Source organism: Heptranchias perlo, chromosome 5, assembly GCF_035084215.1.
Source record: "Heptranchias perlo isolate sHepPer1 chromosome 5, sHepPer1.hap1, whole genome shotgun sequence".
Taxonomy (NCBI): domain Eukaryota; kingdom Metazoa; phylum Chordata; class Chondrichthyes; order Hexanchiformes; family Hexanchidae; genus Heptranchias; species Heptranchias perlo.
In genome coordinates this window covers 54704796-54710144 of record NC_090329.1, presented here as the reverse complement: position 1 = coordinate 54710144, position 5349 = coordinate 54704796, and the positions used below count along the sequence as shown (strand labels likewise).

Here is a 5349-nt window from a genome sequence, read left to right as displayed (position 1 = left end):
TGCTGACCCGCTCAGATGAAAATGACCCACAAGAGATTGACACAGCGGATCGCTCTGCACACTGCCTGCAGCCAGGTGGACATTTGCAGATTGCACCGTTCTCTTCCACCACCCGGAGCAGACCAACACACTCTGATCAAAACTGAGAATGCAGTGCATTCGCTCAGTTGAGATTTTATTGCACACAACGCCATCCGAGCAGAGCACCCCCGCTGGAGCTGCGACGCTGAGTGCAGCACCCCGCTGACCACCTGACGAGTGCTGCAGCGCTCGGGGCCCCGCCCCCTCCGGCTCGGTGCGCGCAGGCGCAGTGCGGCTTTGGTGCGTTGCGTTGCGTTGAGACAGAACAAGCGGCCTGAAAACGACTTCAGACCTGCGTCAAACCGTGAGTACCTGAGTGTCCCGGACCCCGAGACCCGCGGCAGGCCGGGGGCTCCCCTCTCCCGACAGTGCGCGGTGACAACCGGAGTTACAGAACTCGCCATCCGTGCGCCTGGGGAGCGCGGCCACGGCTCTGAATTTAAATAAAAATTCCGTTTAAAAGTAAACGACAGCTTTTCCCCTTCAGCTCAACACCGGCGGTGATTGAAAGCGGCTTCGAGAACGCGCAGAGCCCCCCCTGGGCTTTGCAGGAGGGGAAAGGGGGTCCGGGGCAACCGTTTCTCACCCACCTTGTCCTCCCCTCTCCCCTCCCCACACCTTGTCCTCCCCTCCCCACACCATGTCCTCCCCTCTCCCCCCCCCCCCTCCTCCCCCCCTCCCCACACCTTGTCCTCCCCTCTCCCCATCCTCCCCCCCGCCCCCGGACACCCTGTCTTCCCCCCCCCCCCCCCCCCGACACCTGTCTCCCCCCCCCCCCCCACCCCGACACCCTGTCTCCCCCCCCCCCCCCCGACACCCTGTCCCCCCCCCCCCCCCGACACCCTGTCCCCCCCCCCCCCGACACCCTGTCCCCCCCCCCCCCCGACACCCTGTCCCCCCCCCCCCGACACCCTGTCCCCCCCCCCCCCCGACACCCTGTCCCCCCCCCCCCCCGACACACCTGTCCCCCCCCCCCCCGACACCCTGTCCCCCCCCCCCCGACACCCTGTCCCCCCCCCCGACACCCTGTCCCCCCCCCCCCCCGACACCCTGTCCCCCCCCCCCCCGACACCCTGTCCCCCCCCCCCCCGACACCCTGTCCCCCCCCCCCCCCGACACCCTGTCCCCCCCCCCCCCCGACACCCTGTCCCCCCCCTGACACCCTGTCTCCCCCCCCCCCCGACACCCTGTCTCCCCCCCCCCCCCGACACCCTGTCTCCCCCCCCCCCCCGACACCCTGTCTCCCCCCCCCCCCCCCGACACCCTGTCTCCCCCCCCCCCCCCCGACACCCTGTCTCCCCCCCCCCCCCCCGACACCCTGTCTCCCCCCCCCCCCCCCGACACCCTGTCTCCCCCCCCCCCCCGACACCCTGTCTCCCCCCCCCCCCCCCACACCCTGTCTCCCCCCCCCCCCCCGACACCCTGTCTCCCCCCCCCCCCCGACACCCTGTCTCCCCCCCCCCCCCGACACCCTGTCTCCCCCCCCCCCCCCCGACACCCTGTCTCCCCCGCCCCCCGACACCCTGTCTCCCCCCGCCCCCCGACACCCTGTCTCCCCCCCCCCCCCGACACCCTGTCTCCCCCCCCCCCTGACACCCTGCCTCCCCCCCCCCCCCCCCGACACCCTGTCTCCCCCCCCCCCCCGACACCCTGTCTCCCCCCCCCCCCGACACCCTGTCCCCCCCCCCCCCGACACCCTGTCTCCCCCCCCCCCCCGACACCCTGTCTCCCCCCCCCCCCCCCGACACCCTGTCTCCTCCCCCCCCCCCCCCCCCGACACCCTGTCTCCCCCCCCCCCCCCCCCCCCGACACCCTGTCTCCCCCACCCCACCCCACCCCACACCTTGTCCTCCCCACCCCACACCACACCATGTCCTCCCCTGTCCCCCCCCCCTCCCCACACCTTGTCCTCCCCCCCCCCTCCCCACACCTTGTCCTCCCCCCCCCTCCCCACATACCTTGTCCTCCCCCCCCTCCCCACACCTTGTCCTCCCCCCCCTCCCTACACCTTGTCCTCCCCCCCCTCCCCACACCTTGTCCTCCCCCCCCTCCCCACACCTTGTCCTCCCCCCCCCTCCCCACACCTTGTCCTCCCCCCCCTCCCCACACCTTGTCCTCCCCCCCCTCCCACACCTTGTCCTCCCCCCCCTCCCCACACCTTGTCCTCCCCACCCCACCCCACACCTTGTCCTCCCCCACCCCACCCCACACCTTGTCCTCCCCACCCCACCCCACACCTTGTCCTCCCCTACCCACCCCACACCTTGTCCTCCCCACCCACACCACACCATATCCTCCCCTGTCCTCCCCCCCCCCCCCTCCCCACACCTTGTCCTCCCCCCCCCTCCCCACACCTTGTCCTCCCCCCCCCTCCCCCACACCTTGTCCTCCCCCACCCCACCCCACACCTTGTCCTCCCCACCCCACCCACACCTTGTCCTCCCCACCCCACACCTTGTCCTCCCCTCTCCTCCCCCTCCCCATCCCACACCATGTCCTCCCCTCTCTTCCCCCCCCCCCCCCCCCCACACCCTGTCCTCCCCTCTCCTCCCCCCGCCCCCCCACACCTTGTCCTCCCTCTCCCCATCCTCCCCCCCCGCCCCCGGACACACTGTTTCCCCCCCCCCCCCCCGGACACCCTGTCTCCCCCCCCCCCCCCCGACACCCTGTCTCCCCCCCCCCCCCCCCCCCCGGACACACTGTCCCCCCCCCCCCCCCCGGACACCCCTGTCTCCCCCCCCCCGCCCCCCTGACACCCTGTCTCCCCCCCCGCCCCTCCCCCCGACACCCACCCTGTTCTCCCCCCCCCCCCCCCCCGACCACCCTGTTCCCCCCCCCCCCCCCCCGACACCCTGTTTCCCCCCCCCCCGACACCCTGTTTCCCCCCCCCCGACACCCTGTTTCCCCCCCCCCGACACCCTGTTTCCCCCCCCCGACACCCTGTTTCCCCCCCCGACACCCTGTTTCCCCCCCCCCCGACACCCTGTTTCCCCCCCCCCGACACCCTGTTTCCCCCCCCCCGACACCCTGTTTCCCCCCCCCCCGACACCCTGTTTCCCCCCCCCCCCCGACACCCCTGTTTCCCCCCCCCCCGACACCCTGTTTCCCCCCCCCGACACCCTGTTTCCCCCCCCCCGACACCCTGTTTCCCCCCCCCCGACACCCTGTTTCCCCCCCCCCCGACACCCTGTTTCCCCCCCCCGACACCCCTGTTTCCCCCCCCCCGACACCCTGTTTCCCCCCCCCGACACCCTGTTTCCCCCCCCCCGACACCCTGTTTCCCCCCCCCCTACACCCCTGTTTCCCCCCCCCGACACCCTGTTTCCCCCCCCCCGACACCCTGTTTCCCCCCCCCGACACCCTGTTTCCCCCCCCCGACACCCTGTTTCCCCCCCCCGACACCCTGTTTCCCCCCCCGACCACCCTGTTTCCCCCCCCCCCGACACCCTGTTTCCCCCCCCCCCCCCCGACACCCTGTTTCCCCCCCCCCCCCGACACCCTGTTCCCCCCCCCCCGACACCCTGTTTCCCCCCCCCCCCCGACACCCTGTTTCCCCCCCCCCCCGACACCCTGTTTTCCCCCCCCCCCCCGACACCCTGTTTCCCCTCCCCCCCCCCGACACCCTGTTTCCCCCCCCCCCCCCGACACCTCTGTTTCCCCCCCCCCCCCGACACCCTGTTTCCCCCCCCCCCCGACACCCTGTTTCCCCCCCCCCCCCGACACCCTGTTCCCCCCCCCCCCCGACACCCCTGTTTCCCCCCCCCCCCGACACCCTGTTCCCCCCCCCCACCCGAACACCCTGTTTCCCCCCCCCACCCGACACCCTGTTTCCCCCCCCCCACCCGACACCCTGTCTCCCCCCCCCCCCCCGACACCCTGTCTCCCCCCCCCCCCCCCCCGACACCCTGTCTCCCCCCCCCCCCGACACCCTGTCTCCCCCCCCCCCCCCCCCCCCGACACCCTGTCTCCCCCCCCCCCCCCCCCCCCGACACCCTGTCTCTCCCCCCCCCCCCCCCCCGACACCCTGTCTCCCCCCCCCCCCGACACCCTGTCTCCCCCCCCCCCCCCGACACCCTGTCTCCCCCCCCCCCCGACACCCCTGTCTCCCCCCCCCCCCCCGACACCCTGTCTCCCCCCCCCCCCCCCCGACACCCTGTCTGCCCCCCCCCGACACCCTGTCTCCCCCCCCGACACCCTGTCTCCCCCCCCCCCCCGACACCCTGTCTCCCCCCCCCCCCGACACCCTGTCCCCCCCCCCCCCCCCGACACCCTGTCTTCCCCCCCCCCCCCGACACCCTGTCTCTCCCCCCCCCCCCCCCCCCCCCCCCGACACCCTGTCCCCCCCCGACACCCTGTCCCCCCCCGACACCCTGTCCCCCCCCCCCCCCCCGACACCCTGTCTCCCCCCCCCCGACACCCTGTCCGTCGCCCCCCCCCCCCCCGACACCCTGTCCCCCCCCCCCCCCCCCCCCGACACCCCTGTATCCCCCCCCCCCCCCGACACCCTGTCCGTCGCCCCCCCCCCCCCCGCCCGACACGACCCTGTCCCCCCCCCCCCCCCCGACACCCTGTCCCCCCCCCCCCCCCCCCCCCGACACCCTGTCTCTCCCCCCCCACCCGACACCCTGTCTCTCCCCCCCCCCCCCCCGCCGACACCCTGTCTCCCCCCCCCCCGCACCCTCTCCCCCCACCCCCGACACCCTGTCCTCCCCCCCCCCCCCCACCCGACACCCCCCCCTGTCTCCCCCCCCGCCCCGCCCCCCCCCGACACACTGTCTCCCCCCCCCCCGACACACTGTCTCCCCCCCCCCCCGACACACTGTCTCCCCCCCCCCGACACACTGTCCCCCCCCCCCCCCCCGACACACTGTCCCCCCCCCCCCCCCCCCGAACACTGTCTCCCCCCCCCCCCGCCCCCCCGACACACTGTCTCCCCCCCCCCCCCCCGACACACTGTCCCCCCCCCCCCCCCCCCCCCGAAACACTGTCCCCCCCCCCCCCCCGCCCTCCCCCCCCCGACACACTGTCTCCCCCCCCCCCCCCCCCGACACACTGTCCCCCCCCCCCCCGACACACTGCCTCCCCCCCCCCCCCCCCCGACACACTGTCCCCCCCCCCCCCCGACACACTGTGTCTCCCCCCCCCCCCCCGACACAGCTAGTCTCCCCCCCCCCCCCCCCGACACACTGTCCCCCCCCCCCCCGCCCCCCCGACACACTGGCCCCCCCCCCCCCCCCCCCCCGAGAACACTGTCTCCCCCCCCCACCA

General features: G+C 75.3%; 1 protein-coding gene across 1 annotated transcript in view; it reads left to right on the top strand.

Moving 5' to 3' along the window:
- The first annotated feature begins 282 nt into the window (after positions 1–282).
- The window catches only part of mapre3b (microtubule-associated protein, RP/EB family, member 3b), a 101866-nt gene continuing 96799 nt past the window's right edge, over positions 283–5349 (top strand). Inside the window, exon 1 of the mRNA XM_067984377.1 lies at positions 283–385. The gene's annotated coding sequence lies outside the window, so the exon portion shown is untranslated. The remainder of the gene's footprint in view (positions 386–5349) is intronic.